The 21,666-nt window shown below is 52.8% G+C and overlaps 1 protein-coding gene across 1 annotated transcript in view; it reads left to right on the forward strand.

Annotated features, from left to right (window-relative positions):
* SLC7A1 (solute carrier family 7 member 1) overlaps nt 1-21,666 on the forward strand; it is a 57,971-nt gene that overhangs the window by 8,936 nt on the left and 27,369 nt on the right. The window lies entirely within an intron of this gene.

A 21,666-nucleotide genomic window follows, 5' to 3' on the forward strand; every position in this document is an offset into this window, starting at 1 on the left:
TTTTAATTAACTCTGCCCTGGCATCTTGATTTGGGGTTTATTTGGGGCTTTTTTTGGTACAGACACGTACCACCTTTTGTGCTTTGGTGCAAACCGTCCTGTGACGTTTCTGTTTTGGGAATAATCAGGTCTTGTTGCAAGAACGGGTTTTCCTGGCCACTAGGCTTCTTCACAGATGGGGCAAGATGACAGCCTCTCACGTGCTCTGTGTCTGAGGCTCTTTGCACCGGCCTGACCTGTCCTGTTGTTGGGAACTTTGCTTGACTTGCCAGAAGCGTCTCATCTTCGAGCATCAGTGCTACCAAGCTACACTAGTAGGCTGTCTGCCGCCGTGTTTCTGACTTAGGAATCCTTTAATAACACAGCGTCTCATTCCAGAAGTCAGCTTGGAGGAATAACCCTGATCTCAGAGATTGCGTGTAACAGCCGCTGGTGCCTGCCCCGGTGAGGGTGTTTCGTTCCGCCTTCAAAAGGATGCCAGCACTTGGGTTTCAGAGCCTGGTCCACACAGGGCTCTGGAGGCCCCTTGGGGAAGGCATCCTTCGGGCTGCGGAAGGGCTGCTGGGGCCCGCAGCCAGGTGCTTCTGAGGGTGGCGGCTGCCTGTTCTTTGGCGTCAGTCTCTAAGAGGAGATAAGCTGTCATGGCTCAGGTGCGCACCCAGGGACACGCATGTTTATATGGAGATGAAAATGAACCTTCCCCGGCACAGCACGTGTTCTTGGACCTGCATGTGATCTGAGAATTCTTACTGTTCTCTGTGGCCTTACAGACAGCCCTGGAGGAGACTCGAAGTTTGCAGAGAGAGCTGGGCCTGGGAGTGCCACCTTGCCTGCCCACCTTCCTCTCTTCCTTGGTGTTGGGAGTTTTACAGGGTCTGGACTGGGGCCTGGGAGGAATTCTCTGTCCACACTGGTTTGGACAAAGACAGTGGAGGGTAAAAAGGTTTCTTTTTGTGGTGACTGAGGTTTTCTGACTAAAGTGGACGTTATTCTGTGTGATGACTCCCAGAAAGCAGACAGGGGCACAAAGCAGGATCTGTGTGCATTCCCGGGGTGGTTTGCTGCTGATGCAGACCTGGATTGCTCTGTCCTAAGCTGACCCCACACGCTGGCGTTTTGAAGGTGGCCTGGCTGGGCTGTGTGATTTTTTTTTTTCCAGGGATGGCCCAAACATTTGTGAATTTCAGCACTTTGGCTTTTATTCAGTGTGATTTGAGGAAGAGCCCATCTGAAAGGTGAGCCTTCTCTTTCAGAGTTGAGGATTTGTGGGGAGAAGAGTAAGAAAAGACACTCCTCTTGGAGGCGTTAAGTTTTGGACTCTGAGGTTTGAAGGATTAAAATTGAGCAGGGCGTTGAAAATAATATTAGCAATAGCAATCATACCATTAAATTGTTCTTCTTGAAAAGGTTGAATGGATTTTGTTCTCTTGTTTGAGAAGTGTTTGAATTTTTTTGCTAAAAAATTAGTATTCTGTAATTTTAAAATCTGTATATATAATTTATTGTTACAGTTCTTCAAACAACTGTAAATCAAGGGAATTGATTGTATGGAACAAAAGCACAGTAACAAGAGAACTGGAACAGGATAAATTACCTAGTTTATTGAAACAGTGTGCAAATATCTGTTCTTGTTTCTTGTAACTTACTTTACTTACTTTGCTTCTCACTAAATTTAAGAATTGAGAGTGCTTAATTTACAGTCTTATCATTTATACGTTACAAATATCATCACCACTGTTGTTACTGTGTGAGAAGAATCCTCAGGAACTTGATTTTATGTTGTTATGTATGTTAATATTATGTGAAATAGGAGATAATCTGTAATTGTAATCGCATAACATATCTCCCAGGGGCTTCCCAGGTGTCGCTAGTGGTAAAGAACCTACCTGCCAATGTAGGTGAGGTAAGAGATGCGGGTTCGATCCCTGGGTTGGGAAGATCCCCTGGAGGAGGAAACGGCAACCCACTCCAGTGTTCACGCCTGGAGAATTCCATGGACAGAGGAGACTGGTGGGCTACAGTCCATTTGGTTGTCAGACACGACGGAAGCAACTTAGCAAGCGTGCATACAATGTGTCCCCCCATAAATCTATCACTTCAAATTTTTAGCATCAAGTTTGGTCTTTGTATAAAAAACTTTTGTTGGAAGACAGTTCTTTCTCCCTCGAGGGCAGTCTTAGGAGATTTTAGGCAAGAACATTACCCAAATCTTCGAGTAATGTGTATTGAACCGGGAAGAGCGTCTCGTGAGTGTCAGAGTTTGATGCACGCAGAATTTTGGAAAATTATCGGATCCAATTTGCACTAGGATTCAGTCCTCATCCCTGAAAGACTCTTGGGTCTGTGGTCTGATGAGTTCTGGCGAGAGCTCAGCCACCATGAACCTGCCTACAGCTCCCAGAATTGCCTGGAGAGCCTCTGGGTGGCGGGAGATTTTGGAGCCTCCTGGGGGCTGCTGGCTCAGTGCCCTCAGTGCTCAGTGCCTGGCAGGGCCTCCCTTTCCAGCAAGATGTGTGGCTGTGCACAGGCCAGAAACACTGTCTTGCCCGGGCGAGGCGCTGGCACCCGGGATGGAGGGAGAGCTCTGAGGCTCTGCAGGAGGAAGCAGCACCGTCCACAGTTCCAGCGAGTGAGTGCAGGGAATTCTCCTAGAACTGCCCTCCCCCCGAGACTGCCTCCAGCCAGCAGGGCTCCACGGCTCACTGTAACATGCATGTGGCCCGTGGGCTTCATCCCGCTCCATGCAGACTCTCTTAGTGCCTGGACCTGCAGAGTAATAATAGAAATTTAAACTGAGGGGGCAGGCCTCACCATGCCTGGGCAGATGGTGCACAGAACAGGAGACCCACGTTGCCTTGTGCCACGTGGCCTCTTCTTTGCTACAGTTCGCCTTCTACCCGTAACTGAAACGTGTTGGTGCAGACTGGGCAGATGTGGCCGCAGGGGTGACATCAGGATGGAGAAAAGAAATACAGGTGCATGAAGTGTGTAAGTTTGCATGAGATCCCAGGGCCTTTCGCATCCTGAAGTCAGCCCTCCAGTGTCTCAGATGCCTGCACACAGACCCGGGGATCTCCCAGGGCCGCAGGTCTGTGTCTGAAGGCCAGGGGCAGAGTTCCTAGCAGCTCCCCGTCCTCTCGGGTCACCGGCCTCTGTCAAACTCCCGGCATCTGGACCTTGTCAAGGAGACCTCAGCGGCGCTTGGACCACAGTGCCCTGAGGCCAGGCTTGGCACCCGGAGTGGAGCGTGGTGTGGAGCAGACACTCAAAAGATGTCCTTTCAGGAACCCAAGCACTTGCTGTTCCTGGACCGTTTATTTGGGCGCCCTTGTGATGGGAGGGGCCAGGGCCCATTCATCTCTGACCGGCCTGGTTATCTGTTTGCCGCCAACAGCAGAGAGGAAGTGGTGAGTCAGGCTGCAGGGGTGGAGCTCCAGCCGAGGAGAGGCCCTGGGAGGGGACAGGACGGCCTAGAAAGAGCCGCAAGAACTCCATGTGCGGGCCCGCCGGCAGCTCCCTGCCTCAGTTTCTCCATGTGGAGAGTGGGGACAGTAATAGCCCCCACGTTGCAGGCTGTGCTGAGGATTCAGGAGGTAAAATGAGTTTAGAACACATGCCTGTGAGCTCTAGGTCAGGTTGGTGTGCAGAGGGTTAGTCTTCAGGCTCTGGAGGTTTCTGTCCAGAGAAGAGCCCATGCCAGGGGTGGCGATGGAGGAGGCATGGACTGGTACATAGGGTATCCCTGGAGGCTGCGGTGGGGCTGAGAGGCTGCCCCTTGTTCTCTCCTAGTCGGGAGGTTCTTAATGGAAGAGGGGGTGTCAGGACCTTTTGTTACAGGTCCGGTGTTGCTGGAGCTGGGGCGGGCCGGGAGGCACGGTGTCAGGGCCCCCTGCTCCTGAGACCTCAGCCCAGGACGCCACCTGGTGAGGTGGGGCGTGGGCCTGGGTGGGTGTGCAGGTATGAAGCCCCTGCAGTTCCCTTCCGTCGGCCTCAGAGGAAGTTTCTGGAACGGACGGGTGCTCAGGTGTGGGTCCAGCCTCCCCCGGCAGCCCTGAGGCCCCAGGGGTGTGGCCTTGGCCACTGGCCTTTGAATGGTTAGGGGCAGCTTGGCTGTCTTTGACGGCCGTCCAGGTGGGAGCATCTTGCCGGGTGCATGGATTTGTGTTGGGGGATGGAAGGCAAGCTTGGCCACCAAGCAGATCAGCTTTTTCTCAGCAAGCTTTGAAGGCGGCCTGTTTCCTCACTGCACGTGCCGTGGAGATGCCCCACTGGAATTCTTCAGTCTAAATGTTCCCCCCACCTCCCGGGGAGATAGCAAGGGGCACATCGGTGGAAGTGGAGTATTGTTATATTCAGTTGTAGTCGGGTTTTATTTTTGCTTTATTATCTGGCTCATTAATCCATGTGTTCATTTGAAGGCTAAATCGTACATAGAAACATCATTGATGTTTTTTCTTTAAAATTTGGAACTTGCGATCACTTCTATAAAAAACCATGAGCCAGGACCGGATGTTCTTGGAGGGCTGTGGACTGCAGTGTCCGTGGCAGGGTCTGGCGGGGGTCGAGGTGGGGGACTGACCCCTGCCCTTGATCCCATGGCCATTAGTAGCTTCTTTAATACCATCCCACCACGGTGTTGTTTCTCAGGCAAAATCAGATTCCATTCCTGGCACCTCATGCAACGTGTCTTAAAAACAGCTTTCTTCCACTCTTCTGCCTCTGGAGACACGGGCATTATTAATGTGTCTCACCAGCTGTTAGGATGAGCAGTGTGTCACATGGGTGAGACCTCTGGCTGGGCCCTGAATAATCCCTCTGCTTTTTGGCACTCATTACCTTGGCAGAGGGGATGTCTGTCTGCTGAGGGGGCCTGGTCTCGACAGCTCAGGAAAGCAGCCAGCAAGGAGGTTAAGACGTGTTAAGGTGTGAAGAGTGAAGACTGCCTGTGCAGGAGGACGGACCACCCCCCACCCACTTGCGGGTTGTCTCCAGGGGCCGAGGGCTGACTTGTGGCAGGAAGAGGAGTGTCGTGGATGTCTTGGGGTTCGGGTGTGGCGTCATGAGGGCCGCAGGGGCTGGGGCTGGAACCCTCTGACCCTGCTGCCTGGCCCTGGGGTCCCGCCTGGGGACTCACCACACTCTTCTCTCCAAATGCCCCGGGGAAGGCCTCCCCAGCAGTTAGAGGGGCCTGCAAGTGCAGAGACCTCCTTGCCGCTGGCCAGGCCACAGAGGGAGTGACCCTGAGCAAGTCCTGACCCTGACTCCTGACCCCTGACCTCAGGGCCACGATCTCTGCTTCTGGGTTTGAAAGAGATTGGATCAGGATACTCACCTTGGGGGTTCCAGCCCTCAGCAGGAAATGGGTGACGCTCCGTGACGTAAAGACTAAAGAGCTGCGTGCAGCAGTGTAGTGTCCACAGTGTAAAAGCAGGCACAGCAATATTCCGATGCAGCAGAAAACAGAAGCTCTCGAGTTAGGACGCTGGCGAAGGTGTGGATTGAGAAGTGCCACTTGGCCTGTGTGAGCCCAGAAACATGGAGTGGGGTGATTTGTACGGCTAGAAGGAGCAGAGTGGCTGTTATTTAAAAACAACAAGAAAAAACCCCCCACCTGGTGACCGGCATCCACGTGGACCGCCAGACTTGGATACAGAAGCATCACTGCTTTCCTAGCGTGGGTGAGCCCTCACGGTGCCACAGGAAGTAGTAGCAGGCAAGAGGCATGTCCCACACATGGGTTTCTCTCTGCCTCCAGGCCGCCTTCTGTCCACCCCTGCTCCTCAGTCTTTGCTGCCTCTGGGGCGGACCAGCCTGGAGACAGACCTCAGGACGCCCGGCTGCCTTTCCTGGGTCTCAACACCCAGGAGCCCCTTGAAGGGCGGGCTTTCTGCCCAAGGTCCTTTAGTTTTTGCCTTGGTGGACAGGATGGGAGATGGCCGAGTGCTCCTGTTTAGGCATGCAGATGCGTGCATGTGAAAATAACACGCCCTTGCATCAGGCCGTACACACTCAGCTGTGGGGTCAAGGTGGCGTCAGCGTCAGCGGAAGATAGAGGATGGCAGATGGTCAGATCTGCAAAAAGGCTTCGATTGTGCAGCCGTGGTTCAGGTGTCTCGAATGTCTGCTCTCTGGGCAGAATCCGACAAGGGTTGTGTTACAGGAGAGGGGAAACTGCTGGTCTGCAAACTGCTAAGAAGGCTTGGCTTCTGTCTGGGGCGGAGGAGAGCATGTTAGAGGGCTGGGAGGGGATGATTTGGGAGCGCCCCGTCTGGCAGTGCCAGCAGAGAGAGAGGTGACCCGGCGGGCAAGGCGAGCCCTGGGTTCCCGGCCCGCCCCGGCGGTGGGCTGGGCCCTCGTCAGGACTTGCAGGGGTCTCAGCGTAAAGGAAGAAAGCACAGTGCTTTCCGCGGCTGGTCACCCACAGGCCCAGAAGGAGCGGGGGCGGAAGAGGAAAAGTGGACGTGAGAAGGATGTGATTGTCCTGGCCTGTGGGGCCGGGGTTATCGCGAATCTCTGAGAACGCTGTCATGGGACAGGCCCCCATACAAAGCGTGCTTTGTGAGCTTCCGCAGGGATAGGACTCTGGCCAGAGCCGCCCCGTGTGACTGAGATACCCTTCTTTCTGTTCTTGGAACTCCGAGTCCAGACTGCGTGGGCTTCGGGGGAGCAGGACACACTTGGTGTCCATGGTGCCCACCCGAGTCATCTTGTTCACACTCTGGGGTCCCCCTGAGGCGAGCTGGGCACCGCCCTCTGGTCTGAATGAGGAGCCCGCTTGGAACCACAGTCTGGAAGCTTCCTTGACTCTCTCCAGGGCGTCCTCCACCCCCGGCCACTCCTCTACAGTCAGTGCCCCGTTCTCACTTCTCTGACCTGACCCAGACGGGCTGGACCGTCGCCAGGTCACCACCAGAGCAGAGTCAACTGCAGAGGGGGCGGCCCAGAGGAGAGGCGCGGGGCCCCGTCTGACTGTCAGAGTCACTGCACCTTAGCCGCGTCAGGCCTCGGGAGAGCAGACCGTGTTAGGTATGGAACTACAGTTGAATTCTGGAGTTGACCTTGTGTGGCTCTGTTGATAATTCGTGAAGGTTCATATTGGCATTTAAATTGGGCTTCCCTGGTGGCTCAGAGGGTAAGGAATCTGACTGTCATGCAGGAGACCTGGGTTCGACCCCTAGGTCCAGAAGAATGGCAACCCACTCCAATGTTCTTGCCTGGAGAATCCCTTGGACAGAGGAGCTGACAGGCTACAGTCCATGGGGTCACAGATTCGGACAGGACTGAGCGACTCCCATGCACGTACACGATCGATAAAGAGATTCAGCAGTGGAAGCGACCAGCCGGGGCGAGGGCGGCTCCCACCAGAGCCGCCAGGGTGGAGGCGGGGGGAGCAGGAATTGTGTTCCCAGAGGGGTTCCAGCCCAGCACCTTCGTCCTTCAGATGGACACTGCCTGTCCGACTGTCTGGGGCCTGGGTGGGGGGAGCGGCCGACTGGAGGTGTCAGCCGGGGGCTGCACTGTCAGCTCCCGGTCAGTGTGTGCCGGTTCCCACTGGCTGCACTCTTCCTTTCTCTGTTCACTCCCTGATGTCACAGACCCGGCATGTTTGTCATCTGGGTAGACCATGTGCCTGCATCTGACGGGTCCTTGGAGGCACGGGGGAGCTGGTGACCCTCACCAGATGGCTTCCAAGCCTGCATCCTGTAGCCCCGGGAGGTCCTGTAGGTCTGATCTGAGATCGGTGTTGTTAGCCTTAAGCGGGGACTGGGGGCCCCAGGAAGCAGTGACATGGTGCATGACCAATCCCTGAGATGGACTGAGATGGTTGTGTGGGCCTTTCCCCCAGTCGAAGAGAGTCTTGTCTTCCTTGCCTCGGCTTTTCCTGCAAATGTTTGCTCTTACTCACGGCAACTCTAGGCAGCACAGAGCCTTGATGAGGTTTGCTGAAAATTAATGATAAACGTGTATCTCCAGCTCAGAATGGAGGTTGCAGGGCAGCAGGGGGATGGCCGGAGTCCCCCACATGAGGACAGAGATCGGTTCTTTTGGGCTGAGTCTGAAAAGACACGTTACTGTACTAACAGCACAGACCCCCTTTGAATTTTAACTCTTTAGACATTGGTATGAAAAACCTTTGGCTCGATTTATACATTAAACTCGCTTTTAGCCATTTTTTTTTTTAAACCTCATCATGAAATACTTGAACATTTAGCAGCAGAAGCAAGAGCAGTTTTGCCGGACACCAGGTGAATCGTATCCCAGGGCTCCAGGCAGCGTCCACTGTCCAGGTTCGAATGTGTCTGTAAACCCTAAGTTATTGGTCTGTTAGCAGAATGGGAAGTTCATAGTTGCAGAGCCAAAGTTTCTTTATAAAATACCCAAAATACACCAGGGATTTATCTGGGAAACAGTGTGCAGTACTCTCTTTTAAAAATATATGTCGTCCTCTTTTTTTTTGAAGTTTCTTGTTTGGCTAGGGCGTCCTTGGGACACTTTCCAAGCCAGAGCAAGGGAAATCGGAACAGGGTTGAATAATACTTTTATGTATAAATAAGAAAATTGTGGTGTTCTCAGATGTTTGTTTGATTAAGCGCTCCCATAACTAAAGACCAGCTACAATGGTCACACAAAGGACCGTAGGAAAAAAAACGTTTTGGGACCAAGGTTCTCTCTTGTCTGGTAGGGGGTGGCCTTGCTCCTCGGCTCTGCGTGTGAATCCTAACAGGTGCTCCGTCGGGTGGGCAACCAGGTGTTTTGGCTTCGTTTGTTTGGTTTAGACCCAGCACAGACGCTTGTAACTTGCAGTACAAATAATTCTCAGCTGACAAACTGGTTAAAGAGCAAAGAATATCAGCTGCCCTGGTGAGGTGTGCCAGAGAGTGGAAGATTTACCCTAGACTTGGATTTTTCGATGATTAAATGAGATTTCAAATTTCATTAAACAAGTTCTTCGAGAAGTCCAGATTTGCTCATTTGCTCCCTCAGCAGATGTTGGTCGGCTGCCATGGGCTCTTGGCCGAGTCACCCAAGTGCTGACCCTCGTGGGCCACGTTCCGGGGGGTTGGTTCCCTGCAGATGCTGCGAAGATGCAGGCCGCCGGCCGAGGACCCGTTTCTGTGATTAAGCCGACTAGAGACGATGCCAGGCTCTTAGCAGCGATCTTCGTCCCTCCTGAAACTGCCCGCTTTTAGCCAGTCTTTCCTAATTAGACCCACTCGTGTGCTGTCAGGAGCCCCCACCCGTTTCCCCGATGTATTCATATACTTGGCGGTTTTTCCTTTTCTTGCAGATTCTGTCCTTTTCTGGGTCTGTGATGGGGGCGTCCTCCACACACAGTATGTTTGGGGGTGGGGCAAGGCCTTTGCAGAGAGGCCGTCTGTGGGTCAGAGCTGAGGGTCAGGGGCAAGGAGAGTCTGGGTGGGAGTGAGGTGCTCAGGCTTGGGCCGTGGACACCAGGCTGAGCAAATAAGAAGACTGGTCAGATGCTCAGTTAAATTTGGACATGCAGAGAAACTTGAGTTGTAGACAATCAATTTAGTATTCACTTTTTTAATACTGAAAAAGAATTTACGGGTGGTATGTGGAACAAAGTCATGATACACTTGGGGCACACCTACACGGAGCCATTACTCGTCCTTGCTCACGTGACAGGCTGGTGTGAGTGGCATCCCGCCTGTGGCCCGGCCTTGTTTGGAGGGGGGAGGCTGGGGCCCCAGGGGGCACACGGAGTCACACCCCTTTCTCCACGTCAGGGGAGTCGGCTGCTCAGGGCCCCCATGTGGCGACCACATGGTTATCACGTGCCTCCGATCACTTGTATTTTACAAACCAGAGCGGAGGGGACTGGGGAGCCAGAACGGCAGGTCACAGCATCCTGTGTGGGTCTCGCCCTCGCCTGGAATGCAGGAACTCAGGTTTTTGCACCTGAAATGTACTCCCGACGTTGCCTCTTTATAGTCCTGGGTCTCCCGGGCTTGAGACGTCAGTTGCCTTGGCCGCATTTCCGTTTCTTGCCTCCAGTATCAGTGGTTTAGCGCATCCTCTGTGTCCTTCCTCCCGCACTGCCCTGTCTCAGCCGTCTTGTCTTCTGTGCAGTAACCTTACTGGTTTCTTCCAGCCCCCTCCCACCTCCACCTTTTGGAAATCCTCCCGTGTGTTCCCTCTGTACATTTTTTTAAACAGATCCTTTCTCTCTGTGAAACGAACCTCCAGAACAGGGAGCCCAGAGCTTTCTCTGTCGCCTGCATTTCCTAACAGGGCGTGCGTGCGTGCGTGCGTGCGTGCATGCAGTGGATGCTCTGTGAGCAGCTCTTGGATGGAGGGTCCCGGGGGGTCTGGGCTGGTGGACCGGGCTTCTCTGGGGGTGGGTGTGGCCGGTGGTAGGTCCAGGGGTCCAGCCTCCTGCCTTTGGTGCCCGAGTCACAGGTCAGCTCAGCTCTGGAGCTGGTGCCCCTGGCCACTGGCCATCTGGCACTCTTCCTGGTGACATTTCACGCTGACTTCTCCTTTGAAGAAGGGTTTTGAAGCAATGCTGTGCACAGAAAGGTCAACAAAGAAGAGTGGATGATACGCCGACAGAAACATAAGTTAAAAGGCAGGAAGTGGAACAGCCTGATGTCACCAGGTTAGAGGGGATGAGCGGAAAAAATGCCCTTGAAATTACTCTTTAATCACTTGTCTGCAGAGACGTAAAGCGGGACACAGAAAACAAACATTTCCATTCAATGTATGTGCAGTTTGGCAAAACAAACCACAGGGCTTTGTGAGCGTGCAGACCTCCTGGCAGGAGGAAAGCGGCCTCATGACTGGGGCATCGCTTTCTGCCAGGGTTCACAGTGGATGTGGCCGCCCTGCCGAGAGCCCGTGAAACAGAGCATCTTGTTTCCTAAAATGGCCAGATTGGGCCCAAGGGCCAGATAGGCGAAGAGGCCCCTGGGTGGAGTGGTCTCAGCCCCACAGCCCCCTTCACAGGTGAGCCATCTGACCCATCACCTGTGAAGGGGGCGCCCGAGCGGGTCCCGGCCCCTAAAGGACAGCAGGGACCAGGAGGGCCACTGCCACGGCCAGCCCCGGACCCACGTGCCGCAGACCCTGCGGCCGTCAGCCCTGTGGAACCCGAGATGTTTACAGATCCAGAAATAAAAGTCAGTGGTTCTAAACTCAATACTGGTTATAATGTGTATATCCATTTCTTCACACAGTTCATGTCGTTGTATATATATTCTTAATAGTTTTAAGTCAGTTTACCTATTTTGAGGCAGTAGCCCTTAAACCTGCAACTATCTAAACAGGTACAGAGGGAAACACGTCAAACAATAAGGTTAATTTTGTTTTTTAAACCGCATGTTTGCACAGCGCTTAGTCAGTTACGGAACCCCGTCAGAGACTAGAACAGGTATCGTTTGGAGGACCTGCTTACCCTCCGGTGCACCTTGCACGGGGGCTGCTGGTGAGATCCCACATGGATGAAGAAGGTGCTCATGACGGCGCTGGTGTGCCAGCTGCGCTCCGGGCACCGTGGTGTTAACCCTTTCCTCCCCACCCTGCCCCGGCTGGGAGGTGACCAGGACCAGGACTGGCCTCAGCCTGCAGTGTGGAAAAAGGGAGCCCACAGAGACCAAGTCACTCGCCCGCCGTGTTCTGAACCCAGTTTTGTCTGAGACTTTAACCTCTCTCACCTCTGGTCTCTGGGCTTCACAACGGGGAGCAAGGCGGGGTGGGTGGGCAGGGCGCTGTATCAGAGGGGTGAGACTGGAAGACTTAAAGGCAGGAGGAGAAGGAGACGACAGAGGATGTGATGGCTGGTTGGCATCACCGACTCAATGGACATGAGTCTGAGTGAGCTCCAGGAGTCGGTGATGGACAGGGAGGCCTGGCGTGCTGCAGTCCATGGGGTCGCAGAGTCAGATGCGACTGAGCGAGTGAACTGAAGACACTCTGCCCGGTTTTCAGGGGGTGAAACCAACACAGAAGAGTCTTTCCCTCGGGGAATGGGGGACTGGTGCTTGTCTGAGCTCACGGGATCTCCCGTGTGGTGAAGACGTGGCGACCACACCTGCCCAGGGGTTCACACGCAGGCTGGAGCCGCCAGGGGGGTGTGCACCCTGTGGGCCTGTCCAGGCGGTGCGGAGTGTGAGTGAGGCTGCGGCGGCTGGCGGGGGGAGGCTGCTGTGTCGCCTCAGGGAACCTTCTGCCCCCGCCTCCACCCCCCGCCCCATCCCCACCTCTTCTTTGTGTCAGCCTAATTCACGTCATGTAACTGGGCCATGTCTGTGACATACCAGCTGCTCAGGTTTTATTAAATTCAATTGAAGATCTCTTAGACATCTTTATCCTGCACTGTGTTGTTGTAAGGAATCACCAGCCCCTGTGGGCATTTTCGAGAGTAAGGTGGGCGTCTGGTGTTGCAGAGTTGGCAGACAGGGCTGTGACCCTGCCTCGCCAGCACGCTGAACGTTCAGCTCGGGAAGTGGCCCCCAGTTGGCCTCCTGTGTGTTCTTCCTTGCAGCTTCTCAAGCTGGGTGTGTCGTCCCCGCCTCTCGGGTGGTTTGTTTGCCCTGGCGGTGCACCTTGACCGTCTTAGAAAATACTCTGCTGGTGCTTAGAGACCTGGTTAGATTTCTTTGCTGCCTGATGATCGTCTCCTTTCTGCCAATTCTCTATTAAGTTGGTGGTTTCTCTGAGGTCCTGGACCACAGTCACACACGGAGGGAGAGGGGTCCCCTTTCCCCTGGACCCTGTGTGAAAGGTGTTAGTCACTCAGTCATGTCCGACTGTTGCGACCCCAAGGACTGTAGCCCGCCAGGCTCCTCTGTCCATGGGATTTTCCCAGGCAAGAATACTGGAGTGGGCTGCCATTCCCTTCTCCGCGGGTGTCTTCCCGACACAGGGATCTAACCCGCCGTCTCCTGCATTGCAGGCAGATTCTTTACTGTCTGAACCACCAGGGAAGCCCGGGCCCTGTGTGAGCTGGAATCTTAAACCGTGTGCATCGCTTAGACCAGCCTTTGCGGCAGGCATCCTCGGTCGTATTATCCTGTGCCCTGTCACCATGAAATCTTAAGCTCTGGATTGAAACTAGAGCTTGTGTTCAGTTGTCACAGAATGAAGGACGAGGGAGTGCAGTGTAGGGAGGGCTCATGGAACAGGAGCCAAGTCCACGTCTGTGAAACTCTCGGAGCAAGATGACTGTTATGTGTAAGTGGCTTGTGTAGATAGAGTAGAGGTTGTCCTACCAACTACAACCAGAGCTATAATTACTGATTTTGGGGGGAAGTGGCAGAGTTTTGACTTGAAGCAGAATTAAAATATGGGGGACACAGTGCTGCTTGTGCAGCTGAACGTGTATAGAAGGTGCGGGTCTGCTTGGCCACCTTTGATAGAAAAGCCATACCTGGCTTTTCTTGTGAATTGGGTGCCTCTTGTCTTTTAACAGCTTTACTGAATGTAATTTAACAGCATAAAGTTCGTCCATTTGAAGTACAAATTCAGTGGCTTTACTGTATCCACAATTGGGCAACCATTCCCACAATTTCCGAACATTTTCATCACCCACTCAGGCAAGCCCTCATCTCCCTGTCTTTATTCCGGGTTTTTTCATGTACCTGAGCTGACACAGCCTGTGGCCTTTTGTGACTGGCTTCTTTCACTTAGCATAATGTTTTCAAGGTTCATCCATGTTGTCGTTCCTCATCCACGTTCATTCCTTTTTATGGCTGCATAATGTTCCCTCGTGTGGATAGCATCCCTGATTCAGTGGACCTGAATTTGAGCAAACTCCTTGAGATAGTGAAGGACAGGGGAGCCTGGCGTGTTGTAGTCCATGGGGTTGCAAAGAGTTGGACACAACGTAGTGACTGAAGGACAACAAATGGATACACTACGTTTTGTTTATCCACTTATGAGCTGATGGGCTTTGGGGTGGTTTAGCCACTTTTCAGCCATTGTGAAAAGTGCAGCTATGAACATCTGTCTGCAAATTTGTGTATAAAAGTGTTTTTATAGGCTTTTGTTTATCTTGGTTAGATATCTAGGAGCGGTTGGGTCCTATGCCGACGACTCTGATTTTTTGAGGAATCGCTCCAGTTTTTGAATCGTACGTATTTTCTGTTGTACATTTTGAAGTACACATTTCAGTGGCATTCAGACCATTCACCTTGTGCCATCATCACCACGTTCCCCTCCTAGGCTCTGATGACACAATAGGCACCATCTCTTGGGCCCCAGGAGGGGAAGTGGCTTCGGCTTTGATCTGGCAAAGCGATGGGTTAGTCGTGAGCCTGCCCGCTGCCCTCTGAGAGTGAGAACAGGTGAAGGGCTCTTGGCCCCAGACCATAGGATCTCAAAGACAGGAGATGTTGGTTAAGAGGGCAGGAAGGGGCACCTTGCTGAGGCTACCCAGGAACCGGGAGCGGGGGCTGCTGTCTCCTCCTGGGGGGCCCACCCAGTGTGGTGGGGGGACACCATGCTCCCTGTACTCGGGCATGTTTTCCTGGTCATGCCCAGGTCTCCCTGGGCCCTGGCAGGGCACCTCAGGGAATCCTGAGCATAGAGGCTTGGGGGGTTGTATTTTCTGAGTCTCAGGAGAGTGTATCCATGTGGGGCCAAAGTGTGTGTTTACGGGGGACCCATCATCAAGTCAGAGGAGATCTTGCGGGGTGGCCTGGACTGTGGGCGCCCCAACCTTGGCTCCCTCCGCCCGCTCGCCTGGGACTCCATGTTCCTCATGCCCATTCCTGGCCCGGATGCCTGGCCCGGCTCCCCCTGGCCCACCCCGACAACTCCATCCTGAGGTTCCCTAGGCCTCCTCTAGGCCACTTGTTTTGGAGAAAGCCCTGCAGTTTGCATATTGTGTTCATATTCTTCCTGAGCAGCCCTTTCACCTTTCCAGCAGCATGTCACTTCCTCACTGGCAAAGATGCTGCTTTATTAAACTCTTTGGGGTAAGTCACTGGCAGACAGAAGCCACAAATGTCCAGATTCAGAACAGGCGTCATTGTCGACCTGACAGCTCATTCATGAGCTGATTCTTTGAAAATAGTGACACGCCTTGTAAGGGCTGATGAGAAAGTGAAAGTTAATCGCTCAGTCGTGTCTGACTCTCTGCGATCCCACAGACTGTAGCCTGCCTGGCTTCTCTGTCTATCGGATTCTCCAGGCAAGAATACTGGAGTGGGTTGTTATTTCCTTCTTCAGGGGATCTTCCCAACCCAGGGATCAAACCTGGGTCTCCTGCATTGCAGGCAGATTCTTTACCAACTGAGCCACTGGAGAAGCCTGACTGAATATCAGTAAGGGCTGATATTCACAGTCAAATGGCTGTTCACTTAAATGGGAGGATGTCTTTAAATAGCGGCTCCCCCGGCTGCGTGTGTCTGTTGGTGTTGCTCACGTAGCTGTTTGGGCTAGAAGTTCCAGAGTGCCAGCCAGGAGCCTGTGCAGTTGGAAAAACTAGGAAGCAAAGAGGAAGTATTTCTTCTTATGTCCCTTATTCAGAGAAAGTCTCCCTAACGATTCACTGATTTTTAAGAAGTGCTTGATGTAGCTATAGGGATAATAATCTCAATTTCTAATTATTTTTAAGCAATTCTGTGAGCTCGGCAGTGGTTTCCTCATTGCAGAAGTGGGGAAGTAGGCATTCAGAGTAACCTGCAAGAGGTCAGTCAGGTACTTGGGGGTCAAAACCCAGGCAGATTGTCTTCAGAGACCATTTCTCTTCTTTCCATTGCCTCTGATGGTTTGCTCAGTGGGGTCCCTGTGTCTGATTTTACTGTAATTACATTATGGCCTGTCACCCCGGGCGACCTATGATAAGTCTCACGTAGAGTTTCAGAAGCATCAGAGCAGGTTTAGTCAGCTGAGCAGAGGTTTGAGCCACAACTCCACGTTTCCCCCTACTTTATGAAGCTGCTTTTCTGGAAGTGGAATTGTGTTCGAGTGGGAGAAGGTAGGCACTTCACGAAAACGTCAGCCGTCACGATGCTGCTGTCCTCGTTGGGGAGACACCTGACCCCCAGATGCATGCCCATCTTTGCTGGGCCAGCGGTGGAGTTCAGAGGCTGGTTGCTGAGCGTGTCTGCAGTGTTGGAGGGAAGTGACTGAATGGAAAGCCTGCATGCTTTCTGTGCCCCTCTTCCTCTCTCTCCCCGCCACCCGTTTCCTGCCCTGCTCACTTTTTCCTTTTACAGTCCACGAGGACCTCTGCATCAGGCGGCCATTTGGTCCTGTCCAAGTCGTAGAGTCTAAGATTCTGTTACTTGGATTCTCAGGTGTTAACAAATTGAGGCTGGCTGCAGGCTGGCAGGTGGAGCGTTTCTGGGGCTGAAGCTGCTGTCCCCGCCTCCTCTGTGCTCATCCAGAATCTCAGAGTCTGGGGTCCTCCTTCCCACTCGGACTCTGATGCAATGACCTCTTCATCACAAGAGTGGCGGCAGTGGAGCCTGAGAATAGCTTGAGCTTCTTGCCTGCTCTGAGCCTCACACTGCACCTGTGAAGCATCAGTGGGAGATGCTGCCTGGTTCCTTTCTCTCTTGGGGGTGGGGGTGCCTCCCAGCAGCCCATCCCCGCTGACTTCTGAGCATCTCATGTGACTCTCAGTGAGCACGCTCCCACGCGTCTTCAAGACCAGGTTCAGTCTTAGAACCGCTGTAAGGAGTGGAGCTTAGTCATCAGTTCATTTTTTTCATCTTTTACTTTTTTCCCTCAATCTGCCTGCCTCTTAGTAATTCTGTCTTGGTTTGAGGACATGGTTTTGGTTTCTTTGTGAATACGTGCTTATCCCCAGAATTGTTTGTAGGTTTTTAAATTTTAAAACATTACTTTGAAAGATTTTTAAAAACCAATTCATTAAAAATAAACACATCTGCGGAGCACTCGCCCACAGCTCCACACTGTGAGGCGGGTTTCCCCTCCTCGACAGCATGCAGTCGAGGAAGACTCGTCATCTTGTTGTGAAGAATCTCTCATCTCAGAGGGAGGGTGAATCATCAGATTTGGGGCTTTCCTTGCTCCAGAAAAGGCTGCAGTGATTTTAATTATCGCAGGGTTGGGAGTTGGATGGACATCTTGCTGCTTCCTTGACTGCATTTCCTTCAGAGTTTGTGATGTTTTTCCCCCGTAGGCATTGTAGAACCACAGGCATCTGTATATGTTGTAAGGTCCTTCAAACGGCTTTTATGCATAAGTGTTGTCGCTGCCTTCGGGGGTGGGCAGGAAGTGGTATCGGCCCCAAATAAAGGTGGCGTCAGGGTGGACACCAGAACTTGGGGGAGACTGGACACTGGAGTCTGCTCCCTGAGTTTCTCTGGGAAACCACTAGTAACAGCAGTCAGACGCCCTGTCCTCATGCGCCCCCACCCGCCGTCCTCAGGTGGAAGCCTGTCCTTTCTCACTGAGAACCTATGAGTGAGTGCGTATGGTCCTGCCATGGTGGAGATGCAGGTGGCAGGCGGCGTGGGTCGGGGGAGGGCAGGGGCCACGGTGTGTAGAGAGCACTTGGGTTCCCGGTCCTGGCCAGCTCTGCCCTCTCGAGTGTATTCTCAGTTACTACAGTCTGCTCATTTCTGGGTAAATCCCAAATGCAGAGCCTCAAGGCTGGAAGGCTCAGGACAGAGGGGATGGCTCCCAGGTTCCTATGGTCGGGAAGGCCCTGTGGAGTCACCAGCACGAGGCTCTGGCAAGCGCAGCTGCCGTGATGTCAGTTCTGGACGCATCCCCCACAGTGCCCGTCCCACAGGGTCCTAAAGGAAGGCAGGACAAACTGCGAGGGTCTCAGAGGACAGTTTTGGATCCTGGGTGGTGCCTGGAGGGCACCCCGCCCCGGTTCTGGAGACCCTGAGGCCTCTGTCCAGCACTTGGGCTTTGAGCCCATCATCCCCTCTCTCCTGGACCAGGAAGGATATTAACTCCTTCTCAGTGCTCGCCAGCCTCTTTGCCCATGCTCCCTTTAACAAACAGGAATCTCATGCTGGAATTTCAAAACTTTTCACGCCAAAGGAAAAATTTAATTAACGTCTGCTTTTTCAAGCGAAAGATGCTCCGCTTCCAGGATCCTGTCCCCTGCGCGTCCCCTTGGGTGTTGCTTGTCTGTTCCGTGGGCTCCTGGCTGTGGTACTTGGCTGGAGTCAGAAGACTTGTCAGAAGCCCCCCTGAGGCCTTGAACTGTGTTCCTGTAGCTTCATTCCTTACCATGACCCTCGGATCTGACCTGGTGGCATGGAGTGCTGGCTTGTGTATTTGGGGCTCATCTTATTTCTAATAATTTCATGGAATTGCTTTAATGAATCAGAAACATGTTCTTCCTGTTGATATTTCATCCATCCATGTGTTTCAAAGATGTTCCAATCATAAGAGGTACATAAACTCTCAGAGGCAGGAATTTTGGTCTCTTGAGTTCACTGCTGCGTCCCTGGTTTCCACAACTGTGTCTGACACTCAAGACACCTGTGGCTTGGAGAACAAAACACAGACTCATTCACAGGCCAAGCAGGTACTTCAGCTGGACAGGGAAGCCTGACATGCTGCAGTCCACAGGGTCGCAAAGAGTCAGGCACGACTTAGTAACTGAATAATACCAACAAAAAACGTTGTGTATCATCTTTAATAAGATAAAGCAAAAAAACCTGCTTAGTAGTTCCTACCAGTGTACCTAATGGGAAGGCCTGATTCCTCTTCATTGATAAATTATCCAGTGGAAATGTGTTCACTGATGTTTCCAGGTGATTTTGCATAAACACATTTCCCATCAGTGTGCAGGTGTCCCCTGTTGCACAGATACGTGGTGTCGTGATCACACTTGTGCCCTTGGGAGCCTGTCCAGGGTGGTGTTAGAATGCGGCCTGCTGTATTTATGATGAAATAAGTGAAATAAAATGCTTTAGTTTTGAGGTGGTTGTAGCATTCTCACTACCCTGCTTTTAACAAGTGAAACTTTAAATCCGAAGTAGAATAAATCGGTTGGAACATTCTTGGAGTAGAGAAAAGCAGTGCTAATGAGTTTACTTGCTGTTCATGCCAGTCCCAATAATCCTGGTGGGCGCAGCCTGGTTTAATGTATGGTAGCCTTTCTCTAGCACTTAAGTTGAACATCCCTTACCTGCTTTGCTGCTCTGACAGGGAGACACGGGCGGGGAGGCCCTCAGTCAGGCTGCTTCACCCTGCCTGAGGAAGCTGGAGAGCGGCTTTCCTGGGGGGCAGGTGTCAGCCTGGCTGTGTCCACGCCTTAGGGCAACCCTAAAGCAGTGGTTCTCAAACTGTTTGATCTCAGAACCCACTATGGTCCTAAAGATTGTGGAGAACTCCACGGAGCTTCTACGTATGTGGGTGGTATGGATCAGTGTGTGTCTGACTCTTTTCAACCCCATGGACTATAGCCAGGCTCCTCTGTCCATGGGATCCTCCAGGCCAGAATACTGGAGTGGTTGCCATTCCCTTCTCCAGGGGATCTTCCCGACCCTGGGTCTCCAGGGATGGAACCTGGGTCTCCTGCATTGCAGATGGATTCTTTACTGTCTGAGCCACCAGGGAAGCTCATCACATGTATTAGTTTATCTAAAAACACATTTGTTAGTATCACCACCAGTGTCCTCAGAAAACTCCTAAGTCTTGGGAAACCATCAACTGAGACCTTGGTGACAGATCCAACTTTTCCACAATTCTAGGTTTTTTTTTGATAATTCAAATCTTATCATTGTCCCCGAACACCATTACTTGTTTTCTTTCTCAATTCTGTTCCTTTCATTCCAGGATTTTCCTCCTAAAATACAGATCTGATGATGGCTCTGGGCGGCCAGACTCCATGACTTGTTCCCAGCCCCCAGCACTTGGATGGATTCCAGCCTTGTTTCAAGCCTCTACATTAAAAAAAAAAAAAAAAGAAAGAAAGAAAGAAAATCTTTAAACAACACAAACTTACTATTTTCAGTTCTGTGGGTCAGAAATCCAAAATAGGTGTCACTGGGCTCCAGGCCAGGTGTTGGGAGGGTGTGTACCTTCTTAGAGCTCTAGGGAGAATCCAGTGCCTTGCCTTTGTCGGCTTCTTGAGGCTGCCTGCCTGCCTTGGCTCCTGGCCCTGGACAGTTGAGACTGGCAGTTCCCCTAGAGCCTCTCACATCCCACCCCTCTGACCGGGACGCCCCCATCCTTCAGGGACGCTGGGCATTACATCAGACCCGCCGGAGAACATCTCACCGAAGGTCAGCTGGTTCCTCTGTTCGTCTGCAGCCTCCTTGTCATGTAGCCTGCTATAGTCACATGTTCCCAGAAGTAGGACTTGGACATCGGGGTTGGGCAGCATGGTTCTAGCCTCTCTGTCTTTATATTCCGTCCCTGCTCTCAGTGTATGCCGGGTAAACCTGTCTTCTGAATGGCATCCCCTTGTGGCAGAAGCCTTTCCTGAGGTCTCCAGGTGGAGTTGCCTCTTTCTCTGGGGCCGAGATAGAGACTCGTGGGTGCGTCAGTCCCCGGGAAGGATCCGTGTGTCCACCCGCCCTGTACTGTGACCTGAGCCTCACACACCTTCGCTTCTCTCACTGCCTTTGCTGTACTTGGGACATGACAGGCAGCTGGCAGTATACTGTCCGTTTTGGACATTTGATCATGGGCTGAGTTTTGGAGGCTACTGAGCGAATGTTCGGTTTCTTATCTGTAACAGCAGCGTTAAGAGTTACGTAGGTGAGTGTCGTCCTTGTGGGCTATCAGAATACTTAGAGGTCAGGTGTCACGGTAGCTACTGCAGCTCACGCTCAAGTGGTTCGGGAGAAAAGTGTACATGTACGTGACGATAGAGCAAATGTGGCAAAATGCTCAGTGTTGGTATATGTAGATGAAAAGTCCCTAAATACGCTAGCTTTTCTGTAGGTCTGAACATCTGCAAAAGAGGAAGTGGCAAAGAATGGCATCTTAGTGTAGGGTGAACAGATGAAAGGTGTTGGTTGGGGTGGAATAGGTGATTCCAGCTGCTGAAAACTTGGCTGCACTGAAGTCACAAACTGGAGCTGTTGGTGAGCAACTTCACATGTGTGTTTGGCTCAGTGCTGATCCTCGCTGGGGTCGCAAAACATCATAACCAAACCTCTCCTGCTCCTGAGGGAGTGAGGGCATGAGCACGTGAGGAGTAGAAACCCTGCGGCTGGGAAGACAGAGGACCTGATGCGTCTCGTCCAGGAGGTTCTTCCTGGACGCCCCGTGAATACTGGCCGTCTCCGCACCCGTTCCTTCTGGGACCGCAGGCGCATGGTGACGGGGCCCGCCCACATCGGAGCAGTGTGGGGCTGCCCCGAAGTCCCTGGGGCCGGCGGGTACTTAGTGCCAACCGAATGGGGTACTGGAGCCATGCCACGGTCCCAGCGAGGGCAGGAGAGCGGATGGTCACAGCTTGGAGTCCCGAGTCCCCTGGAGGATGCAGCTGACGCTCTCTGACCCTGCTGACCTGGAAGTCTAAGTGCCAGCGTCCAAGAGGACTCACTGCCCGGCTGGCCCCTCTCAGGGCCTCTGAGCCTGCACGGGCCGGCTCTGTGCCCTTGGTGTGTGGGCGTGGCCTGTTTGGATGACGCTCTGCTGCCGTTCTTACTTGAGACATGACCCCACCTTTGCAGCGGTGGTGGGGTGGGACCCCTGGTTTGGAGGCCGTCTTGTCCAGTTTCCTGGGTTCTCCTCAGCAGTGCCCCC

The sequence above is a fragment of the Capricornis sumatraensis genome, chromosome 12 (assembly GCF_032405125.1).
Source record: "Capricornis sumatraensis isolate serow.1 chromosome 12, serow.2, whole genome shotgun sequence".
NCBI classification, from domain to species: domain Eukaryota; kingdom Metazoa; phylum Chordata; class Mammalia; order Artiodactyla; family Bovidae; genus Capricornis; species Capricornis sumatraensis.